Genomic DNA, 16,831 nt, shown 5'->3' with positions numbered 1-16,831 from the left:
GGGAAGGCAGAGAGCACACAGTTTAGTTTTTGGGCTTGCGGCTTATTTTTTGCACTTGGGCTTGTCGAGTTGAAAAACAGAAACCCCTCCAATGTGGACACTTATGAGATGGGAAACGAGGGCTGCAGCGCTGGGGACAGCTCGGGTTACCACCATCTACCCATCACCCCGGTTCAGGATGCTGCCAAGCACAGACCCATGCCCCAAACCCTGCCGAGACCCGCACAACCTCACACACCACGAAACCTGTAGAAACCGATATAAAATGTGAATTTTCAAACATCAAATCCCCCAACACCAAAAGCCCCGAATACCTCTTGCTTCAGCCAGAAGGATGGGAAGCAGTGTGCTCACCCACATCACACTCCCGCTCCCGGCAATCAAAGCGTTTCGCATCGGGACCCACGAGCCTGAGATTGTGAATTCATTTCTTAATCATTTCCCCTTAAATAGGTGGCAAGCGATCAGGCAAGGGGCACCCACTGCCCCGCAGCAAGGGTGCCTGAGCCCGGGGAGCCAGCGTGCTCTCGGCACGGCTCTGCACCATGCGCAGCCACAGAGCGGTAAAGACGGAGCCTACTTTCTAGTGGGCAAGTATATATTAAATAGGCAGCTGTATAGTCAGCCACTTCCGCCACCGTGCCTCATCATCGTGAAGCTGCTGGCTCGGATGGAGCCCAAAAATCTAATTAAAGCAAATGCTGGTTTCCCCCCAAGATGGGAGGAAGCACCTTAATCTCTGCCCAAGGCCAGTGATCCCGGAGGAGAAAACCACCCCAGCCCCCTACAAGAGGCTTTCCCTGGGTGCTAAGTGTGATCTCTCATCTCTCCAGCATCTTTCACCACAGTTGAACCTCGCAGCCCGAATCTGTTGACCCCCAGCGCACCAGCACCTCCAAGGAGGGGTACCGCTCCATCCTCCACCCAGCCCCTGTGCACATCACCTCGCTGCCGGGGACACGAAACACCCCGAAAGGCAGCCTGGCTCTCCCCAGCATCCTTCCAGCCACTCAGAATACCAAGGGCAATAAGAGGAGACTCAAGCAGAAAGCAAATCAATACTGAGAAGGAAGGTTCTGGGCTGAACGCCTTCCGTAGCATCGCCCGGTGAAAGTGGGGTTAGTGAAGGAGGGGGGTGTGGAAAGGACAGAAACCCTCGGCACACCCACAGCACATGGTTTAATGAGGAACGGCATTTGCTCTAAGGTTTCTATAGGCATCACTGACGGTTTTGAGGTGGGGAAGCATGCGGGGGGGCGCAGACCCAACCCAGCACCCCCTGAGCCTCATCTGACCACAAGAAAAGAGTTATGGGGAGGAGAAAGGAAGGGCACCCCAGCACCACATCCTGGCTCCCACCCAGGCGATGCCGACGTGCACCCATTTTGCTTTTGGGGGGTGCGGAGGCGCAGGGAAGGGGCACAGGGGCCAGCAGGCTGTCTGCCAGCCTCCCACAGCTCCCCTCGCTCACAGCCCCGACCAGAGCCATTTCCTTTCCTGCTCTCCCAGACTTGCACCTCCGAGGGGCTGGCTCCGGCTGCCGACTGGCATCGCCATCCCTGCCCCAACTGGGACAGCAACTGGGGGGAGCAAAGCCCACCCGTAACATGGGAAAGCCCGCATCCCAGAGCATCCTCAGCAGGGGCCACCACAGCGGCGACAACTCCACGCTATTTTTAATTACCAGGTTGAAAATAATAAAGGATGTCTACGTGCTCTGCCACACAAATGGCAACCCAGCGCAAGCCCAGCTGTTAAAAATAGCCCTTTCCAGAAGCGCGGCTGCCAGCCACCCACAGGCACCCTTGGCCCCATGAGACGCACGCTCCACTCCATCCATCGGCATCACCGCATCAGGTCCACAGCATGCCGGAAGGTCAGTGAACATGGAAATACGCATCTTACATAAATGAAATAAAATAACCAGAAGCCAAAAAAAAAAAAAATAAAATTCAACGATACCTATGATGCTAGGGGAGAAAGAAAGAACTCAGGGGGAAGAAAATTTCTCAGCGATGAAACCACAACCCAAGCAGCCTGCTTTGAGAGAGTATTTAAAGATGAGGGGATTTGTGCGCTCCGAGGTGCGGAGGGGACACAAGCATCACCCTTGCCGGCAGCTAAAGTAGAGGAAACTTTTGTATCGCTGCGGCAGTGCCGGAGCCAGCTTTTATCATGGAGAGCCTCGTGTGCAGGCAACGATAGGGCTGGATTTCTGCAGGTGTAATTCCCACGGAGATAAAGACCTTGTTTTTCAACAAGCTACGGCATCGTACATAAATTACAACAGCAAGCATGGGGAAACAAAGAGGTTTTCAAGAGAGTGCGTAATCCTCAGAGGGACGGTGCGGGGAAACCCGGCAGGTGGCTGTGGGGAGATGTCGCAGGAGATGTGGGGCTAATCTCATGCTCTCCCACCCCCTGGAAAAGAATAAACCTTTGGGCAAGTGGGGGGAAAAAATAATTAGCCCACTCAAACGAAAAGTATTTGAAGGGCGCAGGATGGGGATGGGATTGGATGCTGGGATGCACCACCGCTGCCTGCTCTTCCTTGCAGTGGGATCCAGCAAGGAGCAGCGGGAAGGGCACAGGTGGGTGCTGGATCCATCCTGGAGCCAGCCCTTTGCTCCGGGAGCTTACACAGGGAGGGCTGGGGGGGCACAGCACCAGGGCGCTCAGCTCACGGGACTCAGGTCACGCTCGTCTTTTTTTCTCCTCTCTCTTTTTAAGTAAGATAAATAAATACAACCTGACACTAATTCTAACGGGTTTCATAAATGTTTAATGTCCTGTTAAAGGTCGCTGGCTGCCCACTCCTGCCACAGATCTGCAGGAACAGCACATGGGCCACTCGGGCTGAACTGTGCCGTTCCACCAGGGATCTGACGGCCGGCACGCTGCTCTCCCACCGGGCATCGCCTGGCGTGTGCCAGAAACCTGCCGCCAACCCCCTGCCAAGCTTCATCCGGGGATGTCTGCATTTTGGGGGGGGGGGACGGACGGGGGGGACAAAAATACCAAGCTCTAATCCGGGGTACGATGCTGTAATTTCACTTCAAGGGTTTCTAGGCATTTTTCCCCAGAAAGCTGAGATGAAATTACAGCCCGGCAATGCCCTTAAAGGGTGCGGAGCAATTTATTTTCAGTGATCCTCCTCTAATGAAGCTAATTTATAACCTTGTCAGAAGGCGCACGCAGACTTGGGGCACCGGCACAGCTCCCTTCCCCCCGCCTGCCTTTCCCAGGATGAAAACCTCCAACCCAAACCCCAACCAGGATGTTTATTTAAGGCCCAAAACCCCAAAGGCACTTTAAACAAGCAGAGTTCCTCACATATTTTGCCAACAGAGCGCAATCCTTCCTGCCGATTGCAAAAGGGCTTCCAATGGCGGGGGGGTGGGGGGGCTGGGGTGGTGGGGGGTGTCCCTGCTGCCAGCAGGACGGGGGTACCCCACACTGCTCGGATGGGAGCAAGGATGATGCTGTGGGACCCCAGGACCTGGGAGCTTCTTGGGGTGTCCTTGCAGACCAGAGCATCCCCACGTGTTGGGGTCTCCACAGCTCAGCAAAGTGGTGACCCAGTTTTGGAAGGACCTGCCGACACCATCACAACAGCCCCACCGCGCTCTGATGGGAATCGCTCCTCACCAGCTGGAAGGGTTCAACAGCTCATCCCCTGTCCGGTTAAAAGAGAGGAAACCATAGGAAAAAGCCCTTTCTCCATCCATACCAACCCCTCGTGTTTCTCCTAGGACACACAAGACCCACGGCAGCCACCGGTGAGAAGGAGCAGGGAAGAAGCGGAGTGGCAGCAGCTCCCACTGCCCTGCCAGCGCCGCACAGCAGCACTTTAGCAGATGGTGGATCGTAACATCGTTATATTTACCTAACGAGATTGCTTTATTGTAGCCCTCCAACAATAAAGCCAGAGCATCTAAAGGCGGCGGCCAACTCCTGGGCTTCGACAACACAGGTGCCAAAAAAAAATAAATATCTACATTTTAAATCTATATATAAATCACGATCTCAGAGGTCACGTTAATACACCGTTTTCCCCCCACACACATACGCTAAACCACATGTGACTTGTATGCAACAAAAAAAGATGCACAATTCAATGCTTTACATCCTTCTAAGGTCCCGGGAGCAGAGCTGCAAGAGCAATTTGGGTGCTGCCACGGGTGCGCGGGGCTCAGACCCCCAGCGCCAGCCAGGACAGGCAGCACGCGTGCCAGCGACGCCGCTCCTCCAGCCGAGGGCTACCGCTGGTTGCTGGCACAGCCGGCGGGGTCCTAGCCTCCTAAATACTAATGCAACACAAATAATAAAGATAATTCCCACATATTTAATCATTGCCAGATCTCTGGGTAGAAATGGTAATCAGGCCCCTACTAATTAGGGAGACATAATCCTGCCTTTCCTACAGGTTTTTCCATCCCCATCACCTACCCTGCAAGGAAAGAAGCAGAAAGCTGACCCGATAGGGAGGAGGGTGACTTTGATGGAAGCCTCAAATAGGTCCCAAAGCCCGACCGCAGTGGGCACAGCACCATCCTGCCAGGGCTGGGGGGGACATGCCACAACCCCCATCCTGCAGGGCTTGGCGCCAGTTCAGCCCCGAATGCAAACCATCCTTTACGATGGTTTTAGGGTTTTTTTTATTTTGAGAAGCTCCGAGCAGCAGCATCCATCCAGGGAAAACCTGCCCCTTGCCACATGCGCCCCTCTGGGGTCTCCGTCCCGCAGCAGGGTACGGACCAGCAGCCCCACAGCTCATCTCAAGCCTCATCCCAAAATTTGGGTATCCCGGAGGCTCTCCCTGGTGGCTGCTGGTAGGCGAGGGCAGCGCCAGCCTTACGGGCACTGCTCCCTGCTGCTGTCACCCATGTGCCATGCCACGCGTGCTCCCCAGTGCCAAGCCCTTACAAAGTGGCTGAGCTTAATTTCAGGCACGAGGGTTGCCACTAATTAGAAGCAGGGCTGGGTCTGCCTCTTTCACCTGTGCGTGCCAGTGGAGGGGGCTCTGCCCGCCTCCAGGGAGCCACCTCCATCCCCGGCACCGTGGTCGGAGCCAGCCCCACCGCCCAGGGCCAACCCTTGGGTGCCACCGGGCTGGAGCTCCAGCAGCAGATGAGCAACCCGGTGGCCGGTGGCCAGTGTCCCAGGGCAAGGTCACCTCACGCGGGCCATTTCCCAGGCAGGAGGCACGTCCACGCAGCCACAGGGTCCAGGCAAGTTGTGAGCTCTGCCACGACCCGGGCGCAGGGACAACGCTCATCCCTGCATGCCACCCTTTGAAGGTGGGCAAAGGATCTTCTCTCACGGCCACAGGATAAGCCCCAGGAGATCTTCACCTACTGCGATGGCTTCATTTCCCGGGTGTTACCTTGCTCTGGAGCACTCCTGCTCTGCTCACCACGAGTTTTCTCTAAGCCAGGCTGACTGCCCTGATGTCCTTCTAACCAAGAGTTAGAGGGAAAGCTTTCCGGGCTGGTTTTTTTTCTTTTTTTTTTAGCAAAGGAGAAGGAAGCCAAGGGCTCCTTAACACATCCACCCCCTCCCTGGCCAGGGACGGGGCTTAGCTCCTACCTCTTCACCAAACACTTCTTCCCATGTAAAGGGACTTTCCAGCCCCACTTCAAACCACCCCATAAAGCTGCTGGTTATCAGGGCCTGGGCACCACACGTTTCTCTCGGAAGCACGCAAATCCCTCTGACCTCCATCCACCCATTCCAGGGGGAGGTTTCTCCTCCAGGAGCATCCCAGCTAAGCAGGACACACAAGCCCTGGCAGCAACCAGCACACACCACCAAAAAGCGCGAGAAATGCTTCAAAAAATAAAAAAGGTGACAAAACATTCCTCCCACCAGTGTTTCCTCCTGCCATCTCCTGAGGGATCTACACCCAACGCGCCCCCCGAGCTCCCAGGTTTCCCTCTGCCCAAGGTGCTCCAGGAGCAGATCAGCAGCAGGTCCACAGTGCCCACCACGAGCCTGTGCGCCCACCCGCCATGCACCCACTTGGATGGCTGCAGCAGTGCAGCACGCCACATCGGGATGTCACCCACGGCAAGGGGACATCTGGGTTGTCCCTTCATCTCCTGGGGCAGAGGACCGAGACAGGCAGGCGGGCGCTGGAGTACACATTTCCAGGAGCCCTCCTGGGGTCCACACCAACCTCCCCGCCGGCGCCTGCCTCCTTTGATGTTGCACATTTAAAGAAAACAAAGACAGACACTTCATCCCTCAGGTGAGAGGTGGAGAATCAGCTCTGATGGGGGGAAGCCCTGGTAAAGGACAGTGACATCCACGTGGACACACAGCAGCAGAGCTGTGCTCCTCACCAGTCCCTGCTCGGCCCGCTGAGGTTGATTCTCTTCTTGAACCAGCCAGGCCAGCACGGAGCAGAGTCAAGGAAACGTGAAGCCAGAAAACTCAAACAGAAGCTGTTTGCCTGCAGGAATGTAAATCCCACCTCGGTACAACTGCTCTCCAGGAGGGGCTTCGTGTGCCGAGTGCTTTTCTTCGCAGCATCCTACCTAGGGCAGCAGCAAAGCTTCCTTTCCCACAGGTAAGTCCCTCAGAAATCCTGCCAAAGCGTTCGTAAGGCAGCGTTTGGCAGCAGCTCCAGAAACAGGATGAGACGCGGGGATATTCCCACAACAGCCATGCCCCAGCTGCTTTGGGGGATTTCTCCGGCTGCAGCCCCCACCCCAGCGCATCGCTCCCCCACCACCACAGGAGCAGCATGTGGCAAGGACGAGCACCTACCCGGGCTCACTTGACATTTTTCTCTTGGGCTTGAAGCAAATTCAGCCACCAGGGCTGCCCTAAGAAACGAAGCATCGAACCGGTGAGTGAAAACCCCCAAAGACCACCTGGAGCCTGGCCACCACGCAGCCCCAAGCCTCCCACCGCTTCTGACCGGGCTGAAGGCTCCTCACCTCTTTTCAAAGACAATCATAGAATCATTTAAGTTGGAAAAGACCTTTGAGATCATCGAGTCCCACCGTTAACCCAGCACTGGAAGCCCACCATATCCCTAAGCACTGCATCTACACATCTTTTAAACACCTCCTGGACGGCGAGTCCACCACTTCCCCAGGCAGTCTGTTCCAGTGCCCAACCGCTCTTTTGTGGAAGAAATTTTTCCTAAAAGGCCTCAAGAGATGTGAATAAAACACGTTCTGTGAAGGGCCAGGCTGCAACAGGGCAGAGCAAAGTCATGGGAAACCTTGCTCCTGTTTGCACGTACCTGCCACCTCCCTGGCAAACCTGCGGCCAGGGCTGCTCTCCACCCCCAGCCCCACTGCTCAGACCAGCATCCAGATGGACACCAGAAGCCCTTCCCGACAGCTTCCAGCTGGGCTCTTCCCAATAAATGAATCAATAAACACATTTTTAGCTCCTGGATGGATATCTCCATCCTGAGAAGGGCCTCCCGTACGTTCTTTCCTCTCCTTCTCCCTGTCCTTGAGAGGGGAAGGCTTCTGGTGGTGGCAAACCCACCCCAGGTGCCTTCAGCATCTGCCTCTGCTCTCCACAAAGCCCCAGAGGAGGTTGGGCATTGCCAAGAAGGTGCAACACGGGCAGACATGGCTGGAGGGGCAGCAGAGCACGGGCACCAGCACAGCCCCTTGCCCCAAACCATCACCTACCACTTAAACCCAAGCGCAGCCATCCTGGGAGCAGCACTCCCCATCCACACCTCCACTGCCATGAGGATCCAGCACCACATCCACCCACCACAGGCATCTGCAAAGGGATGCCGGCAGCACAAGGAGCAATCATGCCCGCTGGCCACCGGGCAGGGCAAGGCACTGCTGCCCAAGCCGACGACGGCCACCGCCGAGCCCTGTGCCCACCCCAGGGGTCAGCCCCGCAGTGGGCCACCGGCTGGGGACGAGCCTGGCCGGTGACCGGAGTTCCTCCACATTCCTCCAGCCTGGCTGCCGGGGTGCAGAAATTCCCAAAGGAAGTACGGGGCATTGATAATTGCCGAAAAAAATCTGAGCTATTTCCTGCAGGAGCAGAAGATGGGAATCCCCCATCAGCTCCAGCGGCGAGAGGTCGCTTGTTTTGGTCTGGGATTTTGGGGTTTGGGGTTTTTTTCTCCTTCCTTTAAGCAGAACATCGCTCAAGTCATACGTGATACACATCAAGTGGGACAGCCAGAACTGTCCTCTGTGCTGGCCCCAAAGCCCACCCTCCTGGTCACCTCCTGCCCCACGCAAGGTCCCACCGGACACCTACCAGCACCGTGCCGGGCTGCCCCGAGGGCACCACGTCTCTCACCCGGGCTGGTAGGGCAGGTTCCTAAATACATCCCTGAGCAGGTTCCTAAATACATCCCTGAGCAGGTTCCTAAATACATCCCTGAGCAGGTTCCTTCCCTCTTACTCTTGGCTTCTCATTAGCAAACCTGAACGAGCAGCGACCCAGGGCAGCACCAGCAGCTCCCCTGCCCAGCCGTGACAGCCCTCCCGGGAGGGACAGTAGAGGGAGGCCATGATGGCCACCAGCGCCCGTCCCCCTCCATCACCCCCAGCTCCTGCAAGCACCCCGCCAGCGCAGCCGCCCGACCCCTGCCCGCACCAGCGGCCACACATCCCGGGCAGGGATCACCCCAAAAACGCGGCCTTGGGGGGCAACGCCAGCCCGGATAGCAGCGGGGCAGGGCAGCCCCGTGGCACAGCGGGACACCCAGTCCGGTGGTCACTGGCACCCTGGCACCAGGGGCAGCCACACCACGCTGCCGCGGCTCAAAGGTGGCTCGGGCACCCGGCTGACAGCTCGCCACCGGCCCAGGGCTCGCTGCCCTGGGGGGGCCACAGGCCACGGCAGAGGCACCGAACCACGGCCTTTAGCCCCCCAGCCCCTTGGCCACCAGCAGGGTCAGGTCTGCCACCGGCAGCTGCTGCACCGCTTTCTCATCTCCGAGCGGGTGCTGCGGCCGTTCCCCCGGAGCAGGGAATTCCGCGGGCTCGGACGGGTGACAGCCGGTACAGCGGGGCTGCCTGCGCTGGCGGGGACCGGAGACCCGGGATCTTGCGGAATTAACGGCGCTCATGTGCAGGATTAATCCCCAGCAGCTCCTCCAGCAGGAGCAGACACCCCAAAACGGGGGGCTCCCGTCACACGAGGCTCCGTGCCACTGTCCCCAGCCGGTTCCAGCATCCGGAGCCTGCACGCCAACGGGCAACGATGCAGCAGGAGGCCGAGCCACGGACCCCCAAGCACCCGCGACACCCAGCCCCGTGGCTCTGCAGTGATGCTCGGCGGCACCCCCACCTCCCGAAGCGCTCTCGCCGCAAGCCCCCAGCGTTACCTGCACGGCTCCGAGGCTCGCTCCGGCGCAAGGCGCATTAACAGCATCGCTCCGATGGACGGATAGCCCAGCTAAACCTGCCGCCAGCCCCACGCGCTGGAAGGACAAGGGCACCGGCTCCCCAGGGAGCAACTTTCTCCCCATCACGACTACCCCCACGCACCCAGAGCCCCCGGCTCGCCCCCGCCAGCCCCGGGGGGGCCACAGAGGATGCCTGTCGCTCCAGCCCGTGGGCCACCGTGCGAGGCCAGGTGGCCAGCCCAGCCGAAGCCCCCAGCGCTTCGTCAGCTCAACCCTGTTTCTATTTCCAGCCGCGCTGCTGCTGCTCCCCGTGCCGGCGGAGGCGAGCCCCGGCACCCCACTTGCCGCTTCCCCCCTGTTCGGCACCGCCGGGCGCAGCTGGGGCAAGTGGTAGCCCTGGGGCTGCCTTAGGCACATGGGACATCGTTGGGGTGGTGGGCACCGAAGGCCAGCCCGGCATCCCCTGCCCCACCGCCCCGGCACCATCGCCCCCCCAGCCCCCTGCCTTACCGCCCCAAGCACCCCTGCAGCGCTGGCACCCCCAACCCCTAATGCCCCCCCCCCAGCCTTATTGCCTCTTGGCATCCCCCCAGCCCTGCTGGACCCCACCAACCCCAAGCCCCAGCATCACCCCCAGCATTCCCTCCCGCCAGCCCTAATGCCCCCCAAGCCCCAAAGAGCTCAACACCCCCCACAGCCCCACCAACCCCAGCATCCCCCCAGAGCCCTCCAGCCCCCCAACATCCCCCCAGTCCTATTACCCTGCAGCATCCCCCAGCCTCAGCACCCCCCCACCCCACAGCCCTATCGCTCCCCAGCATCCCCCAGTCCTCCTGCCCCCCGCATCCCCCAGCATCGCTATCACCCCCCAGCAGCCCCCGAACCCCCGGCACCCCACCACCCCGCAACCCTATTCCCCAAGCATCACCCAGCCCTACCACCCCCCAGCACCCCTCTCCACGAACCCAGCACCCTCTCACCCCTATTCCCCCCAGCATCCCCCAGCCCTACCACCCACCCCCACGAACCCCCCACCTCCCCACCCCTATTTCCCCCCAGCATCCCCCAAACCGTGCCGCCTCCCCAACACCCCCCTTGGCCCACCGTTCCCCCCCGCACTGCTACATCCAGGACTGGGACTGAGGGGGGGGTGGGCACATTGGGGGGGGGGGGGGGGGGGGCAAAACTTTTCCTTACCGCGGGCGGCTCGGGCGCGGCGCTCCTGCCTCCCCCGGCGAGGCTGCGCGGGAGCGGCGGGAGCGGCGGGGGCGGGCGGGCGGGGGCCGGGATGGAGCCGCCTCCCGCCTCCCGCCGCCTCCCTCCTCCCCGGGCGGAGCCGGTGCTGCCCGATGGGGCTTAAAGACAAGAAAAAGGAAGGAGGGAAGGCGGGGGGGGGAAGAGGGGGAAAAAAAAAAGGGGAAAAAAAAAAGGAGGGAGGGGGGGCGTTAAAAAAAAAAAATCCCACCCCAAGCTGGGAAAGGAGAGCAGCTCTTTGTTCTGTAATCCCAGTAAAAGTGCCAGCCATTCGCCCCGCCGCTAATCCCAACCCCGCTCAACGGCACCATCCATTGGCTGCCATTTACATACGGGATTAAGCAGCCCGATAACCGGCCGGGGGGGTTGGGGGGAGGGCTGAGCTCTATTAAGTCCTTTCATGCCGCTCCGGAGCCGTGCCGAGAGGCGCCGAGCCGAGCCGTTCCAGCTGGACACGGCTCGGCGCGGCTCGGCACGGTAGCCCACTTGGTTCCTGGGGTGGTCACAGGGGTGCAATGGGGACCTGTCGCCACCTGTTGGCGTTGGCATGGCTCGGCTTGGCACGGTTCGGCACGCTCCTTGTGTGGTTTGGCACGGTATGGCTTGGCACAGCTTTGCCCTGGTAGAGTTTGGCTTGGCACGGCTTGGTCCTGCGTGGCTCAGCATGGCACGACATCGCCCCGTGTAGCTTGTCTCAGCTCGGTATGGCACGGCATGGCTCAGCACAGCTCTGTGCAGCATGGCACAGCTCGACATGGCCTGGCACGGCTCTGCTCAGGTTAGCACACCTTGGTTTAGCACGGCATGGTTTGGCACAGCCTGGCTTTGCACAGCTCGGCACGGCATAGCACAGCATGGCACAGTCTTGCCCTGCATAGTTAGCTCAGCACGGCTTGGCTTAGCATGGCACAGCTTAGCATGACACAGCATGGCTTGGCACAGCCCTGCGTGGCATGGCTTGACAGCGCGGCGTGGCCTGGCCCCGCACGGCACAGCTCATCGGTGCATGGCCCAGCCTGGCTCAGCACAGCCCGTTACGGCACGGCCTGGCATGGCATAGGTGGGCTTGGCAGGGCATGGCACAGCCTGGTGCTGTATGGCCCAGCTTAGTACGGCACAGCTCGGCACAGCACAGCATGGCCCAGCCTAGTATGGCACAGCTTGGCATGGCATGGCATGGCCCAGCTTAGTACGGCACAGCTCGGCACAGCACAGCATGGCCCAGCCTAGTATGGCACAGCTTGGCATGGCATGGCATGGCCCAGCTTAGTACGGCACAGCTCGGCACAGCACAGCATGGCCCAGCCTAGTATGGCACAGCTTGGCATGGCATGGCATGGCCCAGCTTAGTACGGCACAGCTCAGCACAGCACAGCATGGCCCAGTTTGGCACAACACATCATGGCATAACCCAGCGTGGCCCAGCTTGGCACAACCTGGCATAGCCCAGCATGGCATGGGATAGCATGGGACAGCACGGCACAGCTCAGCATGGCCCAGCATGGCCCAGCTTGACACGGCGCAGCCCAGCACAGCCCAGCTTGGCATGGGACAGCTCGGCACAGCCCAGCACAGCCCAGCATGGCCCGACTTGGCATGGGACAGCCTGGCACTGCACAGCATAGCCCAGCCTGGCACGGCACAGCACAGCATGGCCCAGCTTGGCACGGCACAGCCCGGCATGGCCCAGCTTGGCACGGCACAGCCCAGCACGGACCAGCATGGCCCAGCTTGGCACGGCACAGCCCGGCATGGCCAAGCTTGGCACGGCACATCATGGCCCAGCCCAGCGTGGCCCAGTTTGGCACAGTACAGCCCAGCATGGCCCATCTTGGCACAGCACAGCTCAGCATGGCCCAGTTTGGCACGGCACAGCCTGCCATGCCCCTGCCGGCTGGCCCAGTGGTCCGGGCTGTGCCAGGAGCCAGGAGCAGGGAACGGCTCTTCCCCCAGCGCCTCGCGGCACATTAAGGAACAGCGAATTAAAACAAATGAAAAACTATTAAAAATAACTTGACAGCGTTTTAACCTCCAAAGTTTGGAAACTGCTGACATTTTTTTCCCTTTGAAGACGCATTATGCAGCTGCTCCATTAGCTGGATTTTGGTTTAAATAAGTGATGATTTATTACTGCTCCGGGGCCGTGGGGAGAAGAAAACATTTTAAGAGAAAACACTTTTTCCCAGTTTCTGGAGGAGCGGGGAAGGGGCTTCTCGGTGCTGCCGAGCCCCACGCGGGCACCTGGCACCCCCCGCGTCCCTCCCCATGGCATCAGGCCTGGGAAACCTGCACGGGGGAGGGGGGCTGGGGACACCCCACAGGGACGAAGGGTTTGAGGAGCTGGGACAGGGTGGCCAGAGCTGGTCCCCACTGGGCACCCGCCATCCCTGGGGAGTGAGAACACACTCGCTGAATAATTAAATGGAAGATCTTACTCCGACGAAAGAAATCAGGGCATCTGTGGGCTAATTATCTGTAAGCCAGACCTCCCCCCCCAAAAAAAACCACCCACCAAAATTAATTGAATTAGGCCATGCGAGCACAGGAGGAGCTGCCTGCGAGGGACAGGGAGGTTTGGGTGCGGGGGTCCCCAGCACCCCTTGGCACGCTGCCAGCCCAAAAACCCTGGGTGATTTAAAAAAAAGGGGAGGAAAGTGGATTTTTGTGCAGCTGCCACCGCTGTGCCGTGCCCCTGCTCTGTGCCCTGGGAGGCTGCAGCCCCCAGTGCCTTGTTCCCACTGGGCCCCCCCCTGGGGTCAGGCTTGCGCTCGGTGTTGCTCCCCAAACCTGCCCCCCCCCCCCCGGACCAGACCTGCCCCCCCCCCCGGCCCATGGCCACTGGGGCCACAGCCGCCCCAAGGGAGCATTTATGGTGTCACCAGAGAAACAGGATGGTGCTGGTGTTTGGGGGGGTTACACCCCCTCCCCCCGCCCCAGCATGGGTTCGGCTGTAGGGTGGCACCTCTCGGAGCCACCCCAGGATGCCGATCCTGGAAGGGACCTTGGCCAAGAGGCTTCCCGAGGTCCTTTGGCCAAGGCCAGCGCCTGGCTCGCTCCCGACATGCGGGGAACTGTCCTGCAGGGGTGGTCACACAGCTGGGACCCCAGTGCTGAGCCCCTGGGGATGGCTCGGTGCCAGCTGGTTTTGGGGTCCCCTCTTGATCCTCATGGTTGGGGACCATGAAATGAGGTCGGAGACCCCTGGGTGCCACCTTCGGTCACTGGTGTGTGAGTGGAGCTCAGCCCCGTGGGCAGCAGCAGCTCCCAGCAGGGTCTCGGCTTTGGGAGCCGTCCCCAGGTAGGGCCATGGGTGCTTGGGGTGTGGGGAGGTCACAGCGATCCCGAAATCGGGAGAAGGAGCCTGGGCAGGGGCCGTGGAGCAAGGCAGGCTGCGGGCTGAACCACGCGAGGGACGGGAGGGACGGGGACGGGCTGAGCCGCAGCTCGGCTGCTTGGGGAGGTCTCGGGGTGGGGGGGATGCTGCCAGCTGGGGGCTACGGACTTCAGGGGGGAGGTGGACCATGTGGTGGGACCTCACATGTTCCATCAGAACCAGGTCCACACAGGTGATGAGCATCCTTTAGGGATGCTCGCACTCGTGGAAAGGGCGCCTGGTCCAGCCGGGGGACCACTGCGATGGCTTAGTGTCCCTGGCTGTTCTTCCATCTGTGCCGGTCTCCGAAAAAATCCACTGCAACAGGACACAAGTGGGAGTGAAGCATTTTTTGGGGGGGGCACAACAATGAGCCACCCAAGCCCACCCAGCAAGGTGGCTGGCATGAGAGGGAAGGTGCGATCTGCTCTATCTGCAGCAATAAAGAAGTTCCTTGTCACAACGCTGACAAAAGAAAAGGCAGCATCACCAGAAAACAATCCTATCTGCAGAAAGATTTCTTCTTTTTTTTTTTTTAATTTGTTAATTAGTGACTGCTGGGCATCACAAGAATCGTTGTTTTCTCTGATATGCTGATTTCTTCTGTCTCTCAGTGGAATTGGAGATCACAAAAATAAAAAAAAAAAGAAAAGCTGCTTCTAAAGAAGAGGGAATGGGGAAAAAGTTTTAGTAAGGTCAGAAGAAATTTAATTGAAGGAATGAGTTTATTTCTTCTTTCCTACAGGGGTATTATGTTCTTTTGCTATAGCAAATCGCTGGTTAAAACGACCAAGGCAAAACAAAATGGTTTTTAAATTATAGATCAAAGAGCGGGACATTTCTGGAAGCCCATCATGGCTCGGTGCCGCCGGGCACATCTTGGTGAGCGGAGGAAAAGCCTGGAGGAGAAAGTCCTTGGGTCTGCAGCTCCGGGTGGGAAGTTTCAGGGCTGGGGGGGGGGGGCGGGGAGAAGCTTTCCAAGCCATCGCTCACGCCTGTAGGAACCAGACTTTGCAGGCAGCAAATGCCGCTTTCTGCGCTGCGGTTTTGGGGAGTCCACCCCGCACCAAAGCCGGCTGCTGCCGGGAGAGCTGTGCACCAAACGCGTTCTCCTTTCTTTTGCAAGATACATGCTGTCGAGTAAAGCCGGCAAGGATTCCCTGGAAAACCCGAGCTGATATCTATTGGTGCCAAACATATTTGTAGAAACATCAAAAAAAAGCCCCCCTCCACCCCCCACCCCCTGCCTGCTAGGGCATAGCAGTAGCTTCTAGCGAATATTTACTCTGCCCGTCCGCGTTTAACGTATCTGCGGTGCCAGCTGCCTGCAGCCCTGCCGTCCTTTGAATGCCGCGCTGCAAAAAAGTGTTTGCTCCAGCACAACAGATAAAATGTTTTTCTTTGAGTGCATCCCTTGAATTATTTCCATGCTAATGAAGACCCTGGCGAGGTGCTTCCAAACCAGAGCCTCCGGACAGCGACAGCATCCTGGGGAGCAGAGCTGGGAGATTTCTGGTTTCTGCGCTCCCCCAGCCATCCCAGCTCCACGCTGCCTGGCAGGAGGAAAATCAGCACCTGGCTGGTGCTGGAACCTGGGGCTCATTTTGGCTCATCAGTGCCAGGGGTTCCCCAGCTCAGGAGGGTGCAGCAGGTACCCCAGCATCCCTGCCGGGGGTCCGACAGCCCAACCCTCAGCCCTGGGATCCCCTCCACAGACTTCAGCACCCAAACAGGACCGGGGAGGCCCCACCTGTGGAAATCCCACTCCCTGGCACCGGGGTCAGCCCTGCACCGCGTTTCGGCCAGAGCATCACCTGCTCCCGCCGGTGGGGGACAAGGGGCAGCCGGGGGAGCGCTGGCCCCGAGCCCTGCCCAAGGTCGGCTCCTGCTCATACATTTTTAACGGAACCCGCAGCTGAGGTTACAGCACCAGCCTTTGAAATCGCCGCGTAATTTTGCAGTGAGGCTCCAGCTTTGCCCGCCAGCACCTTCCCCCCGAGGCCACAGCCCAGCAAAGCTCCTCAGCCCCATTCCCTGCCCAGGCCCCTTCCAGCCCCCGATTGCAACCCCCAGCTCACTGCCCGGTGATCCATCCCCACGGGAGACCCCGGGCCCCCACAGCCTGACCTCTCCCAGGGTGGGAATGCACTGCTCCCCTGCAGGCGTGGGGGCTAGGTGCCCCCCTGGCGCTGCCAGCCCGGCACAGCCCCCCCAGTGCCAGCCAGGGCGCCCACCCACCCACGCCCTTGCAGCACCGACACCAAGGGCAGGAGGCATTGACATTCCCGTTGGGTCCGCGCAGAGCAAAAGTAAACTTAACGACGTTATCCACTGATCTGGTAATTAATACCCTGGATGCTTTTTATTGGAACGAACGAGGGCCAGGACATGCCAGGGGTTTTAATGAAGGGCCGTGGGGGAGAGGCGCAGCCCCCTGTTTCCCCTGGAAGGGGCTGTGCTGGGGGGGGCTGGGGGCTGCGTGGGGTGCCTTGTGCCCCATGTCAGGTGCCTCTGGGGTGGTCCCAGCCTCGCCCCCACCTCACCAGCCCCTGCAACCTGCTCTCTCTGCCCAGGCGCTACAGCTAAGCGCCGCAGCAGACCCCACTGGGTCTTTTTTTTAAATGAGATACTTTTAAGATCTTTAAATATTAGACGAGAAGTGTTTTCCCAGGCTGTCACTGTGCCGCGCTCCACTGTGCCCATCAGGGGCAGGGAGCGGGCAGGAACCTGCTGCCCGACAGCGCCGGGGACACCGGGACCATCTCACTCCAAAACTGCTGTATCTTTAGTTGATCCCACTGCTATTTTTAATACAGATGCCTTATTGAGATTCAAATGAATGTTTCAAATCCTCG

The 16,831-nt window shown here is 59.4% G+C and overlaps 1 protein-coding gene across 8 annotated transcripts in view; it reads right to left on the bottom strand.

Annotated features, from left to right (window-relative positions):
- The window catches only part of GTF2IRD1 (GTF2I repeat domain containing 1), a 67,739-nt gene extending 57,006 nt beyond the window's left edge, over positions 1-10,733 (bottom strand). For 6 of the 8 annotated variants that reach the window (XR_005102218.1, XM_037375105.1, XM_037375107.1 and 3 more), the window contains exon 1: positions 10,547-10,732. The gene's annotated coding sequence lies outside the window, so the exon portion shown is untranslated. Of the gene's footprint in view, positions 1-10,546 lie in introns of all 8 variants that reach the window. The other 2 variants (XR_005102219.1, XM_037375109.1) reach the window with 1 other exon arrangement.
- Positions 10,734-16,831: the final 6,098 nt, after the last annotated feature.

Source organism: Falco rusticolus, chromosome 1 (genome assembly GCF_015220075.1).
Source record: "Falco rusticolus isolate bFalRus1 chromosome 1, bFalRus1.pri, whole genome shotgun sequence".
Classification (NCBI taxonomy): Eukaryota; Metazoa; Chordata; class Aves; order Falconiformes; family Falconidae; genus Falco; species Falco rusticolus.
The sequence above is the reverse complement of the archived record's forward strand: the minus strand, read 5'-3'. Positions and strand labels throughout refer to the sequence as shown.